Source organism: Athene noctua, chromosome 5 (genome assembly GCF_965140245.1).
Source record: "Athene noctua chromosome 5, bAthNoc1.hap1.1, whole genome shotgun sequence".
In the NCBI taxonomy this organism is placed as follows: domain Eukaryota; kingdom Metazoa; phylum Chordata; class Aves; order Strigiformes; family Strigidae; genus Athene; species Athene noctua.
The window spans coordinates 11,582,906-11,597,718 of record NC_134041.1 but is presented as its reverse complement, the minus strand read 5'-3'; the positions used below and the strand labels follow the sequence as shown (position 1 = coordinate 11,597,718).

At 39.9% G+C, this 14,813-nt stretch overlaps 1 protein-coding gene across 1 annotated transcript in view; it reads right to left on the bottom strand.

Moving 5' to 3' along the window:
* The window catches only part of EIF2B3 (eukaryotic translation initiation factor 2B subunit gamma), a 103,640-nt gene that overhangs the window by 33,994 nt on the left and 54,833 nt on the right, over positions 1 to 14,813 (bottom strand). The window lies entirely within an intron of this gene.

Sequence of the window (14,813 nt, the reverse complement as noted above, 5' to 3'; positions counted from 1 at the left end):
CATGTGATAAAAATGATGAAAATGCTCAAGGGTATATGAAATATATCTAACATATAAGGTATATATGATGAGGTATATCAAATCCTTAAATGAAAATATTTATGACACAGACATTAATGATGTCCTCCTGCTCATAGTAAACATCAAGAACATTTTAAAGACTCAGACCTTTAATCAAGAGAAATCAGCACATTTTAACAAGTTTAGGTGCCAAAAGCGCCATGGTCTTTAGGTGCCCCAATCCAAAAAATACATCAGTGAATAGAAAGCTTCCAAAGGCTTCATCTGGCAATACACCCATCATCCCTATGTACAGTTTTCAACTTTTATTATATTTGACACCCCAATACCAGGAGGCAGAGAAATCACGAGGGCTTTGTGATAAAGCAGGGACGTGAACCCAGGCCACTTATGCCTTAAACAGTGACCCTGTTCACTAGATTATATTGCCTCTTGCATTGATTTATACATTACTATGAATCAAGAAAAACCTGTCCCCAATAGACAAATATCAATGGAGAAACCCTACTGTACAATGGCACTATAACCCTTGTAAATTAATTTTGACCATTAAAAGATAATTTTATTTTTCAATTAAGTATTTGGAAAAAACCCCAAATCAATCATTTTTGCAGTTGAAGTGCATGAGATGCAGTCTTAAAGGGGTTTTATTTTGTTGTTTCATTATTTTAACAATCTGCATTTAGTTACTGAATTGTGGATTATTTAAAGTAGTGCTTGGGAAAATCATGAAAATGAACTCAAACTTGGCATGTAAAAGAGGAAGTGCTAAACTTCAGAGGAAGGATTGGGAGAACTAACAGAGAGAGCTTGGCTAGAGGAACTCACCAAATGATAACCCGCAAAGAAAGCAGTTAATTTAGGATGGAAGACAGCAAAACTAGGAATTAACTACAGGTTAAATTAAAAAAGGAAATTACTAAAATAAGTATCCTGAAAGTCATTTGGGTTGGCATAATCTCTAGCAAAGGGGGATCTTAAACAGTTCAAACTTTAAGAAACATGCAGCCCATAACACCCTCAGGCCTCTGTTCAGGTCAGTGATAGTGTGGCAGACCTAAGGACCAAAACAGTCTTTCCTGTCTCTAACTTTGATGGGAAGATTCAGATGTGATTGCCAGTTCAGCATTATGAACAATGTTTTCCTTTTTCTTGACAAACTTTTCCTTCAGTCCTCAACTGTAGGTTGTGTCACATCCTCCATCCTACAGTGAGATGATCCTGACCTGACCATCCCAGACCTGAAATTCTACTTTTATTACAGACAAGGAAAAGCTCTAGTCTTCACTCTCTCCTCCTTGAAAATAAGATTATAATCACCTTCAGATAGCTGTATTTCAGGAACTAACGAAGCAAAACACTTCATTCTTTAATCACCAAATTTCTCCCTGCTAACCACTTACAGGCGCACTCTGCCACGGCCACCCTGGCCCCGCGCTCTGACACACACGTGTGGTGGTGCAGATGGGCAGTTTACTAGCTTACAATGTTTGCCTGCAGCTGTGCCATTCAGCAATGATTTCCTGCTTGGGTTTTATACTCTATCCAAAACCGACAATCCTGTGTTTCCCTCAGAGGCTGGCCATGGCATTTATAAGATATATTACCTATAAAATATCCAAGTATTTGGCAGTCTTAAATAGTCTGATGCAGAGGACAACACAACACGGTAGGAAATGAAAGCAGTGGAAAGGGGGAAAGACAAAGTTTTGCCTGGTTTTCGACAGTTTACTCTTTCTTGGCCAAACTCCTGACACTTTCCTGCAATTCTCTGAAGTGCTAGCCACATTCCTTCAGCAAAGGTGGAGTAAATCTCTGGGTCATCCATAAGATGTGTCTCAGAAACACATCCTTCTTACTGGAAAAGGAAAAATGGGAAGGTTTGCCTTTGCTTGCTGTTAAACAATTTATATGTGACATTAAAGGAATATGTCTTTGGAAAGTATTAAAAAATATGCAGTAAGGCACTTGGTGGCAAAAATTTGGGAAATTTTCATGACAGATTTTGCAAATGTGGATACACGAAGTGATAGCGTGAGAATATTATCTGACTGTCAACAGCAGGGGAAACCAAACATCTGGCTGGGACTAGGAAAGGAATTTAAATCAAAGGAGGGATAGGACCGAAGACCCTTCACCAAGAGAGAAAAAAAATTATCAGACATTTTGAAGAACTAACTAGCCTGTAACCTAGATTCAGGAGAAAACAAATCAAAAAGATTTTTGGTCTAGTGTGTTAAAAATTATTACAATCAAATCCTGAAGTACATGTGCCTATATTAAGAAGAAATAAGTGTAAGACTGAAAGCAGTCTTTTTTATTCTCTTCAGATTTTAAAATTTGGCATCCCCCTAGTTTCCAAGCTTATTATTCTCTTTAGCACCAAAAAGTAGGAATGAAACAGCCACCAAGATCAACATAAAGAAAAATCTACTATAACCAAGAGAAAGAAAGTGGAGGGGTGGGTGAAAGGAGGAGGACACAGAATTTTGGCAGAAATTCAATTCTAAGCCAACTCAGAGTAACCATGCCCTGACACTTCACAGTAAAATCCAGATGGTAGCGAGGATAAAAATGAACCTGCTTTTGAGAAACATTTGCCAAAATAAACATGCTTTCATAAACTCCAGCCCAAGTGACAAGCCTTTTTCGTGATCTTTCATTCCCCAAAATTTGATTTTTGATGTTATATCTATCTTTTCACCTTGACAGAAAGTAATAGGATTTCAATTAAACCACCAAAGATTGAGAGCATCGTTAAATTGCTGCTTGTAAATTAAGTGGGGGGACACTAATCCCTGAAGCATCTTATGTGGCTTCAATCCCATGAGAACATGAGATGGCACCAATTTTGAAATGGGTTGATACTGATCACATTTTAAGTATTTAAAAAGAAGAAATATCTCTGGGATGGAATCTGCCATTCATAGAGCAGGTCATAACAAGGGGGGATGTTGGCAAGACACAGTGCATACGTGTGGGACATGAAGACAGTGAGGCAGGTGAAATTCATGGTGCATGTGCAAGGAACATCTGGGAATTCAAGAGAAGATGAAATTTTTAAAAGCAAAAGAACCCCCTGAAAAAGTCTATATTAAATTCATCTAAGAGCTCAGAGCACACATCAGTGATTTGCAGTCACCTGTGCAGACTGTAAACTCAGATCTAGGCATTATAAACCTATGATATTCAAGGTTAATTTTATTTAAAACCTGAAAGGTACGAAAATGGATACTTGGTCAGGCAATGGTAATTTTATTAAGTACTGTTGTTACCAGAGAGATATAAGTATCATGCCTTTAGAATCCCTTTATCCCTGGTCCCTGTGCACTGCGATGTCTTCCCAGTGTTCCTGGGATTTTTGCATGACAACAAAGGCAGAGATAAGGTTCACGCTAAATTAAAAATTTTTACTTGTGAAGAACACCAAGTGAAAATGCCCTAGATCTTCAAGTTTCATATTTAAACACAGCTACGTAGAAGTTTTCAGTGTGTTTTAACCACAAATAAAATTAGAATAGTCTGTGATAGGGCAGAATTAGGTTTCTATCTATGTATATTATATCATATTACATTACATATATTATGGCCCACAGAGGGCCAACTTTTACTTGTTGCTGAAATGCAAGTGCCTCTGGGATGAAGCTTATTGAAACCTCTCAATGAAGCTTATTGAAACTTTAGCAAGAAATGAAGAACAATGGAACCAATTGAAACACAAGAAGAGTTTTGGGGAAAAAAAAACCCAAATACTGACCACTTAAAAAAAAAATGTATTTCACAATTATGCTTCAGTAGGCTGTGATTTCTGCTCTTAGACATACTTTTTGCTGGAGACTTTGTCTTTCATATGACACAGAAAATAATGGCTCTGACCAATGCTGGTTAAGAAAAAAATCTCATCAAATATTTTGTAACAATAGAAGAATCTATTTAAATCTAAGTTTAGGTGACCTTGCAAAAGTCTAGGTACCAGGAGGTGCTGTATGGCTTGACCCACAGCGGAATAGGAGCATCCACAGCTTTTACTTCTTGCAGCTAGTTCTCATCAGCTTCAGACACCCTGAACACAACTGTCAGTTCCATTTACCGGCTGCCATTCATTTTTATTTTCCATGTTTAATGTTAAACACCATAAAATAGTATTAATGAGTATTAGCATTTTAATATCCTTCCTGTTTTATTAATCTGTGATGAAGCATGAAATCTACCATTGCTGTCAGCACCCACCTGTGAAATCTGCTGTTACTCTCCATGGGCTAGTCGCAGGGGGTCTCCCTTGCTATCATTATTAGCACAATCAGCTACATCTACAGGTGCTGATAGTGTTTGTGATTCCCCACTACAAACAAGCAGATTATTAGCCTTTTATACCTACTTTTGTTGCCTTTTTTTTTTTTTTTCCCAGGCTAATGTTAGTTCTTGTACAACTATGCAAGCATATAGTGGGTTGGGTTCTGATCATAGCTCCATGGCCATCAACAGAGATTCTTCAGATCACATCAAAAGCAGAACATGAGGCTACATTTCAGACTGATGCTCATAATTAATGTTAGAAATGTATACATAAATACAACTAAACAAATCCTAAGGCACTGACAGTTTTGGCCAAAAAGAAGTTGCATGTTTATGCAGAAAAATAAAGATGTAAGAAAAAGGGAGGTAAAAAAAAAAAAAAAAAAAAGAGGGTGTGTTGGAAGAAAGAGAAAAGTTAATTCTGAACCCTGTAGGTACATAGTTCATGGTTCTCATCGCTTAAAGGATAAAGCCAAATAACATTTAAAAATTCCATGTAAGCTGGGAGCTCTCTTGTTGAATCTCAACGTTATTTTCTCCTGATCCTTTGATGGAGATTAAAAATTTCCATGTGAATACAAAGAAAGAAACAACAGTTACTCTGAGATTTTTTTCCCCGAGCATTTAATGCTCCAAACTAGAGCAGCCAGCCACCATTCCCATCTCCTCCCCCCTCCTTAAAGAAAAAAAAGTCAACTCACTTTGAAGAAAAGACAAAACAGGGTCAGGGCAAGGGGGATTAGGGAAATGATATTTATATCATGGACCAAATTAAAATGTCAATGCAAGAGGCAGGCAAACAGCCCTTGCCACATATATACACCAGGCATGTTTCCTCAAGGAAACAGGAAAGAGATTTGAAAAGAGTTAATGCAGTCCTGAGTTAATACCACCTGCCTCAGACTCAACACCACTTAAAAGACAGTGTTTGGGTCCATTTCCCACAATGCGGTTTTAACAAGCACAATGGAAAAAGCAATTACAGGCCTTTTCCCCTTCTCACTGATTCATTGCTAAAAATGCTGGAATTTCTGAGACATGCTAAGAATGTGGAGAAAGCAGAGAAGGACTATATACAAAAGGAAAAAGAAAATCAAATGATAAATTTATAGGGTATGCCATGTCCCTGCAGAAGGCTAATTCTGTCCTTATATCTTACAATAATCTATTTGCCTTTGTTTGGTAAACCCAACACCAATTATAATAAAGGAAAAGTCCCAAGTAACCAGTCAAGCCAATAAACTACCAGGCAATTACTTGAGCCTAATTCAATAACCTGCATCACCAATCACAGCATCAGATGCTATTTCTTGCTACGTTCTATTTGTCTGGTTCTACTCTCAAAATTTCTATCACAAAAAGAGTAAATATATTTCTCACCCCGCAGTTTCACATTAATTACTTATTTGTCAGTGTCTCTTATTATTTTTGGAGCTAAATGCCTATAGAAAAGGCAAAGAAACTGGGAAATGCTCTACTAAGAGGTAATTCCACATGACTGCATTTGTGCTTCATTTCTTTCCATACTATTTTCTAACCAAAACCTTCAAGTCTGACAGCAACCTACTCCCAATGTTCGTAAAAGCATGCATGACGACATTTCAAAAGGCACTGCAGAACAAGCTGGTATGACTGCACAGCTTTGCTTTGCAGATTCAAGTTTACAATTGACTTCCCAAAACTGCAGAATCACCACCAAAATCCCTGCACTCTAGATGATGGAGGGAAAGCAGAAGACAACATGCAAGTGACAGTCATAGACACGATAATGCAGAGAAGATCCAGATCAAAGTATGGAAGGGATGGTATGGATGGAAACCACATAAAAAGCTGTTCTCAAGTTCCACCAAGTCTGGATGCACTTAAAGGAGCAGGGATCTAACTTCCACTTCTGCCAAAAAACCCTTTGGGAAACAAGACAGCTTTCTGAAAATTGACCACAGAAATTAAAACTCCTCATTTACATACTCAAATCCTTTGAAAGTGTGTGCACACTCAGCTTGGGTCATCTAAGTAACCTTAACTCTGCCCGCTGGCCAAACAGCCAGGAATGCCCCTCAGTTCCCGACTAATACAGCTTTTGCACAGCAATACCAGCAAGTTTAGACATTTTTAGAACTTCTTGCTGACCGAAAGTCTCTGAGGCTGTCGGAGGCCACCCAGGGTGTTTGGCAGGTTGTACATGCTGCTGAGGAATGGATCTCATTCATTCCCAGACAGCATCCCATTCTTCTAAAACAAGCGCACCTGCACCAAACATGATTCCTTGCCAGAACTCATCTCTCCCCATTCTCTCCCACCTCCGCCTTTGCAGCCATCTGTGTCTGTTACCAACTATTTTCTAAGTGCCTTTGAAATTAGGCTCCTTTTCTGAAAAGCACACTGAACAGAGGCATTCTGATAATATGCCTAAACAAACAGATGCATATGATGCATTTGAAGAAGTTGACGTGTATCCATAAAACTAATGAACTATGTAAACTTAAGGTGCATAAGTACATATTTAGATAAGATAGATTTAAATGCTTCAGACTTGTCTACATAAAACATGTAAGTGTCAAAAACATAGATATGGCTGTAGCTTCACATCGGTAAGCTCTTTCACCCCACTCCACTGAGACTGCATTAAAGGCATCATAGATGTCCATATCACTTGGCTCTGTTTCTCCATGCAGATAATGTGATTAGTGGTCTGCAATAAGATGGACCCATTCTCAGTTAGACTTAAAAACATGTCCATTCTGTCAGCAGTCTGGGAGATAAACTTGAAGCTCTGGTGTGTAATTCAGTCCTGCTTCCATCTGTACAGGTCCCATTTCTACACCCTTCTCCCCAGCAATCATTCTACCTTAATTCCTATCCTCGCTATTGATTACTAATCTTTGCTTCACCCCTACTTGTAGGACAACTCTTCTGTTCTCTTTACTGTGGCATTTGCAACATGATCTTCTGTCCTGTGATAATATTAAACTTTTTTTTTTGTTCACTTTATCCTTTCCTGAAGAACTTTAAGATGAAGCTTTTTGGCAAATGAATCCCATCTCCTCTTCTTCATGAGACCACTTTTATTCATAATGTTCTTTCCAGGTGGTATTTATCCAGAAAAGTTTGTTGTAAAATGCTGCGTGTGCTACAGGTCATTTCTGTGTCTTTGATTTAGGGAAATACCACTCCTTTCCATTCAGGTCTTTGACTTCAAAACTAGTAACTTAACTAGACAGCACTCGGCATTTCCCCTAGACTGCCCTAAACTGCTTAAAATGTTACATTACCTTTTTATATATTAGCTCCCCTTTGATTCAAGACTGTGTTCTAAGATCAGCCCTTACCTCATACTCTAGCTACTTATCACATTCACAATGGAACTCACAATATTGTGATTGATTGATTGATGATTCACTGACTTCATGAAGGTATCTCTTAGCTACTCTATCCAGGCATGTGTCCCTTATCATCATTAGTAGCATTTATACTCTCTTCTATAAGCAGGAAGTTAAAAATCTCCCATCATGATAATTCAATGTAATAATAACGTCAGCAACAGTGTTACAGACATCTTTACTATTGTTCATGTTTCATTCGACTGGCTAAGGCTCAATGAAATTTGACACTGAACTAACACCTAGGACACAAAAAACTATAAGAAGTGGAATAGTAGGAAAACAATCACTGTTTTCTCTCTTCTCCAAAAATTCAACATGTGAGTAAAAGGGGACTCAGCATTTCAGAAGGATCAGTCAGGGACTGAGGTGGTGTGGAAGAAACGAGATTTAGAAGCAAACCAGAGAAGGGAAGAAAAGAAAACATTATCTTGAAAATTCTTGAAAGTTGTACAATCAGATCATCTGAATAGAAAATAAAGGACAGTTATGTTTTCCACTGCAAGATAAATATACCATGATAACACATATAAGGATTGTATCTTCACAGGGGAATGTCCAGCAAGGTAAGATAATAATTTCACCTCAGGTGTTATCTTACATGCAAGTAGTGCTGTGTGGAAAAATATGTACTGCACTGATGAAAAAATGCTTAGGGTGATACTGTCCAAGTGGCAATGATTTAAGGAAAAAAACCAAGAACAAAGCACACATAGGTGGATAAAAGAATCATCATTTCTCCTAGGTTCAAAAACCCACATCTTGTATGAAGACAAAAGTCAATCTGACTGAAGACTACCCAAAGAAACTGCAACTACAGTGGAAAAATAGTTAACAATTTTTAATGTTTATTATCAGATCAGAGCAAGCCCAGCTGAGGCCACCAAGAGGGCCAGGAGCACATGACGCAGGAGGACAAGCTGGGGGAGCTTGGTTTGTTCAGACGAGAGAAGAGAAGCCTGCAGGGGGATCTGATTACAGTTTTCTACTACCAAAAGTGAAGTGATATAGAAGACAGCCAGAATTTTCCAAGAGGTGTACAGTAAAAGGGCAAGAGGCAGTGGATGCAATCTGCAACAAGGGAAATTCCAGTTGGGACATAAAGAAAACAGCTTTTCAGTGAGTGGTACAGTCCTGGGACAAGGCCCAGGCTCCATCCTTGGAGACTTTTAAAACTCAACTGCAAAAACAACCCCTGAGCAACACAAAAGTTAAACCTACTTGAGGAGGAGGTTCAACTAGAGGCTGCTACAGGTCCATCCCCAACCTAAATTTTTTAATGATTCTATAATATTTGCATTGACATTTGAATGACCCTTTTCATGTCCTCCCTATATTCACTTTTCACAGGGAATCCAAAGGGTCATTATCTGATACTGTAAATCACTGTTAGAGGATAAAATTAACAAATTTAACATTTACTGTAGAAAAATCTGTGTTAGGAGCAGCTTGCATGCACAGAATACTGTGCTGTGACCAAGCATGCTTCAGGTATCTCAGGTACATGGCCACTATGGCATACTGTGGTCTCACAGAAAGATTTGCAGTTATTCATGAAGTTCATCAGCTCCAATTCAGCACATCCAAAGATATGCCTGCTCCCAGGTAGTCCGCCAACAGGGAAAGGAATTGTATTTATTACAGAAGTGATCTGCTGAAAATCATAATTTGTTTAAATCTAGTTTGGATCATTAGAGTTTTTTCCCCTTTTCCCCTGAGGTTTCAGGAGTGAGCTTGATTGGTACCATGGAAAGATGATAACAGTAATGATACTCTGGAGGAGGAAGACATCAACAAATTTTAAGTCTTGGCATTTCTAGTAGGGACCAGAGAAAGCTCCAACAGCTGGATATGTTTGACAAGGAAAGGAAATGGGAAAGATAAATTGCTATTTCACATTCTAATAGATTAAATGCACTAAGGAGGAGCTTGAGTTTGGTTGGGTTGCCCCCCCCTTTTTTTCTTTTCCTTGTTTGGAAAGCTACAATCTATTTTCCCTGTCTTCACACAGTATACTTCCTGTAGGAGCTATTTGTTTATTTACCCATTTTAATCACAAGGAAAGTATTCATTATAAAATCTCTCTTTAGAGCAAAGGAGAAACCTTCCAGCCACACGGCTGACACATGTTAACTCGCAGGTATTCACAGAGCAGGTTCTGTTTTAAGCCATCTTTCAGGCAGCCACACAAAGACCACCAAAGCTGGGTGTTCAGCTCTGCCAGACCTCCCCCAGCCAGCAGCCCTTGCCAGGAAACACAGGTGACAGCCTGAATGATAAAAAGGCATTTAGAGGGGAAAAAGAAAAAATGCACTGGTTTAGTCTGGGCAGCACCTTAATATAAACCTGCAGGGGCCTTTGTGTACAGCATAGCACACAGCCATCCAAGCAGGAGCTTCAGAGCCAGTCACTTGCACCTCCAGTTTTCAAAGATCTCGTACTGCCCCTGACATTTATCGGGGAGAAGTGTGGCTCCACTGCAGCTCTTCACACAACCACAGATCTCAGAACACAGCACTGAGACGGCAAACCTTCCTCTCCCCTCCTTGTGCTGGTCCAGTGGAGGCTTTCTGGACACAGCAGAGGGGAGCCGAGAAGCTTGCTCTGAGGCTGCAGCTGAAGCAGTTTGGAAAGGCAGAGCACTATGACCTCACACAATTTGCTCTTATTTATTTCAGCCGTTCAAAAAAACCCCCAGTGTTTAACTTTGCAAACAAATCATACTGAATTTGGCTATAAAGCTTACTGCAAATTTGCTCAGTTCAGAGAAGAGTTTCTCTACTGGCAAATTCTGGCAGGCAGCTCTCCAGCGCTCGAACTGCAGAAGAACTGGTTTGTTTCCTTATCTCCAGCACAGCCTCTCATGAGCTGCACCCCAAGAGGGAGGCTCCCCAGGGAAAGTGGGTTTCTCTGGTGGCAAGCAAGATGTTAGCACTAAGTGCTCCCAGGACAAGGCATGGCAAATGCTTACTCAGACCTTTTTGAAGTGACCACAGTGCTGCTGTTTATCATTCTTGCCTTTCCAGTACCACACATCATTCCTTCTGGCCACAAACAGAGCTGCCAGCTTCCCAGGTGACTGTACAGGGAAAAAGTGGCTTCTTCTACACCCAGCAATTCAGAAGTAATAGATTCAGGACAAAATGGTGATTTGCAAAACACAATTAAAATTTTACTTTGCTTTTAGGAGGAAGAGGGTTGAAAAAAGGGAGAAGGTAATACGTAAAAGTATGTGAAATGTTCTAATGCATAAGAGGAAGATGTGTGCTATCAACTTTGTTTTAGATATATGGACATAGTCTTTTGAAACAAAGTCCAAAGATCTCCTTATGGTAGAAAATGCAACTTGCCACTCTGGTGCTTAACAGATGAGCAAACACACAGTGGCATCTGCCTTTATAAAAACTGAGATGACTAGCTTTCAGAAGTGGTGCAGTTAGGGTGCCTACAGATAAATTCCCCAGCATTTCCTACTGTAAGGTTCTTTCTTCATCTGTTTGTAAACTTTGCCAAAGTTTAACTGTTTTGGCTGAAAATACCCATGCCAGGTGTTTGCCTCAAGCTGATTTTTTTTTTTGATAGTTTCATCAAAAAATGTCTCAGCTATTTCCAAGAAAAAAAATTATGCAAGAAAACTGTCTTTTGTCCATGTTAAAAATATTTTGACTGCTCCACTGAAAAGCTCTTGCACTTCCATGCTTGCAGTTTGGCACAAGGTTGTCTTTTCGTCAGGGCATTACATTTGTAAACATAAAAAGTGCCCATACTAAATCAAGCTAAATCTGAAAAACCAGTGTTTGCACATGCTTGGAAGAGACCTGTTTTGCAGCTAAATTTTTTGGGTCCTTCTACGCTGAGCATGCTCCACTCTCTCTCCCTCTCTGCAGCGTAACTGAACTGCTCACACACCAATCCACAGAGTAACAGAGTATGCTACAGGCCAAGGTTACAAAGGCTGAGCTGGATATTCTCTGAAGTTTAGAGCATCCATCTCCTTCTGGTGGCTGACATGAAAGGTGATAAATCTATGTTTATAACAGCTACTCCATTAGCAAGAGTCACAGTAGCCTCACTGTTTAATTCTAAAATTATCACATATATAAATATATATACAGACACTTGAAAGAACATCAGTGTAACAGTTTGGGCATTCAAATTAAGAAAAGCTAGAACCATGTTGCTTATACTACCTTAATAAGACTTTACGTGTACACATTATGACACAACCCTTAAAAACACACTCACCTACTTTTCTTCTCTCCCCAATCTCGATCTCTTCTTCACCCAATGTAAAGATGGACTATGCCCTGGGGATGAATCAAAGTTGTGTAATGAGGCAGAAGAATGCCTGCCTCATTTGTTAGAACATGTGTGTTAAATGTACAAGGCAGAGGGCTGCAAGCGGACAAAAGAACTGCTAATATTTAAGGCAAATGAATGATGCCTGAAGAACTGATTTTTAATATTTTTTTTGTTAAATTCCCTTCTGTCAGAGGAGTTCACAAATGCTGCTGAATGCAAAACATAAATCTAATTTCTGGAGGTTACCACTGACTGTGCACTTTTGAATTGATCAGTATCACCCTGTGACAGCTATCATCAATGGAAAAGATTCTTTCAGTATTAAGAGCTCTCTATATAACATAAAGGACTGAAAAACAGCATACTTACAACAAAGATGCTTCAAACTTCAGCTCTTGTATGCCTTAGTTTCCCCCTTTCTGAACAGGGAAAGACCAGTACTTTACTGATAGGGGTGTTGGAAAGCTAGTTAATGAAGTGTGCGCAGAGCCAAGACAAGCGCCAAGAATCCAAGAGGAAAGTATTTACCTTATCTTCAGAACAGGCTTTAATGAGTGAGCAGTCAGTAAGGCTGGTGGCCTTCACCTGAACTACAGAAGTTACATACAATATTGAACAGTATCTCCTTCAGTAAGCATCTCAGGCAACAAATGAAGCAATGGTCAGAGGGGGGAAAAAAAACCCCAAACTCAAAGATTCATGTAACTGCAGACTGTACCATATATGTGGCACATTCAGAAGCACAGCGAGCCTTAGCTGTGGTACTTCCTAACCGTCAAATGCTTAACTTTGCTAAGTTAGTATTTTTTAAATGTAGCTTTTCAGGTGCCCAACCTGTAATTAAGGTTTGATTAGCATATTCATGACAAATTCTGCCCTGATGAAATTTGACAAAACCAATTTTTGGGAGGTAAACCTAATATGTAGGTCTACATCCTGCTTTGCTTTCGGCAGCCTTGATCTGGCTTCAGATTTTCTGGTCTACCTCAATGAGTGGTGAAAATGGCAGCCTCCACGTGTCTATAGCTTTCAGCTGCGAGCAGGGTAAGATCCTTACAGACATAACTAATGTCATCTGTACCTGCACAACTAACTACGGGCACAGTGCCATTCATGCATACATATATTAGAAATGCATATTACATACGCTTTTAAGCATATACACAAGATACACAGAGAGACACACATCTCCAACACTTAAAATTTACAAAGCAAGTTTGAGTATTCCATGTTAAAACTATAAAGGGGAAGGGGTTGCTTTGTATCTATCTCCCACTTTGCCCTCCCCAAATGAGGTGTCTTATTTCACCAGGCTAGAGCTTTAGAAATATTCTGGAAAACCAGAACACAAACTACCATGCAATTTCACTTTGATCACATTTCTTCTGCTAGCAGCTTTGCTGGGATTGTTAGCAAGCCAACTGTCAGCATGCAGCAAAGAAATATCAGTGCATGTCTGTGCAACACACTGGGCTCACAAAGCACAGGCCTAGATCCTGCCCTCTGCCACAGATGAAGTTCACAGAGGAAAGGGAATAAGGACTCTCTTCTTCCATCTGCCCTGAATGTAGCAGCGAGGCAGGATTCCAACCTAGCACTCAGGAGAGTGCCAAAAAAGGGACTGGCTACTGTGCTGGCTGCCACCCCAGGGCCCCAGGGGTGTGAGGCCCGCCAGCTGTGGGGTGGAGCCGTGCCCCCAGCCAGCTACAGCCTCTGCTTCTGTCTAGCCTGCTGGCTCAGCTCATGTAATGATCGTTTTAAGAAAAGCAATATTGTGCAGTTCATCATGCAGTGCAGGTGTTCACCTTCAACTATCCCTGCCCTGTGCTGGCAGAGCAGCTCCTGCAACACACACGGCCAGCGCTCGCCTGCCTTCTCCATGCTGCAAAGAGCAGCACCTTTAAGACCCTCGGGTTAGCTTTATTCGGAAAATGGAAACGTTAAGGAAAGAAAAGCTCTCTCCTGAATACAGGGAAATCAGATTTTTAACTGACAGTCCCTCCCATGTAAAGATGCGAACAATTCGACAGACTCAGTACATCTGCCAAACCAAGATCAACCTCAGCAACTCCAGCTGGCACCCCTGGGGGGAGGCTGCCAGTGCACTGGAGCTGATTAAGCAGCATTCAGATAATCAACCTGCCCCAGTGATGCAGGAGTGTGGAGGGAAGGGAAGGAATAAATTCCAGCTGCAGGGTATAACAAACTGCTCGGGGCAAAAATTTCTTCAGCTGTTCCTTAAGGCACCTTGGAACCACCAGCATTTTGACCTTGGTAGATTCAGACAGGTTGTACCCTTGATGACTCAATTTCACTAGGATCTAATGCTGAACTAAATGAGATAGATGGAGACGAGGATTTTAACTGCCAAATGGCATTTTTTCCTGCTAGGAAAGAGAAAGTAGTTTTATTCCCCCAAAAATAAATTCCCCAGGTTTAAACAACATTAGGGTCGTGATATTTTTTTATTTTTGTCTGGACATACATATTTGAGAGGGTTCTAGTAAACAGACCATTTCCTCTGAGTTTTATTCAAAGGCATTAACGAACTCTGCTTTTTAAAACTCAAGAATCTGTTTGGTTTGCTGTAGTTCAATGAAACTTCAGGCAGGAGAATCTGCTATTCAGTCCTTTTCAAATAGTTCACAAAAATGTATTAAAGAACTACAAACTGAGTTGCAAACTACTGAACAGTATTTTGACCTCTCCCAACATCCCCTATAGTAGAATCTCACTGCTGCCAAATACTGACTGTTCTTCAATCCCACCCATTAGAGGAAACAAGTGCATAGAAAAATTAAGGGACCTGTTTAG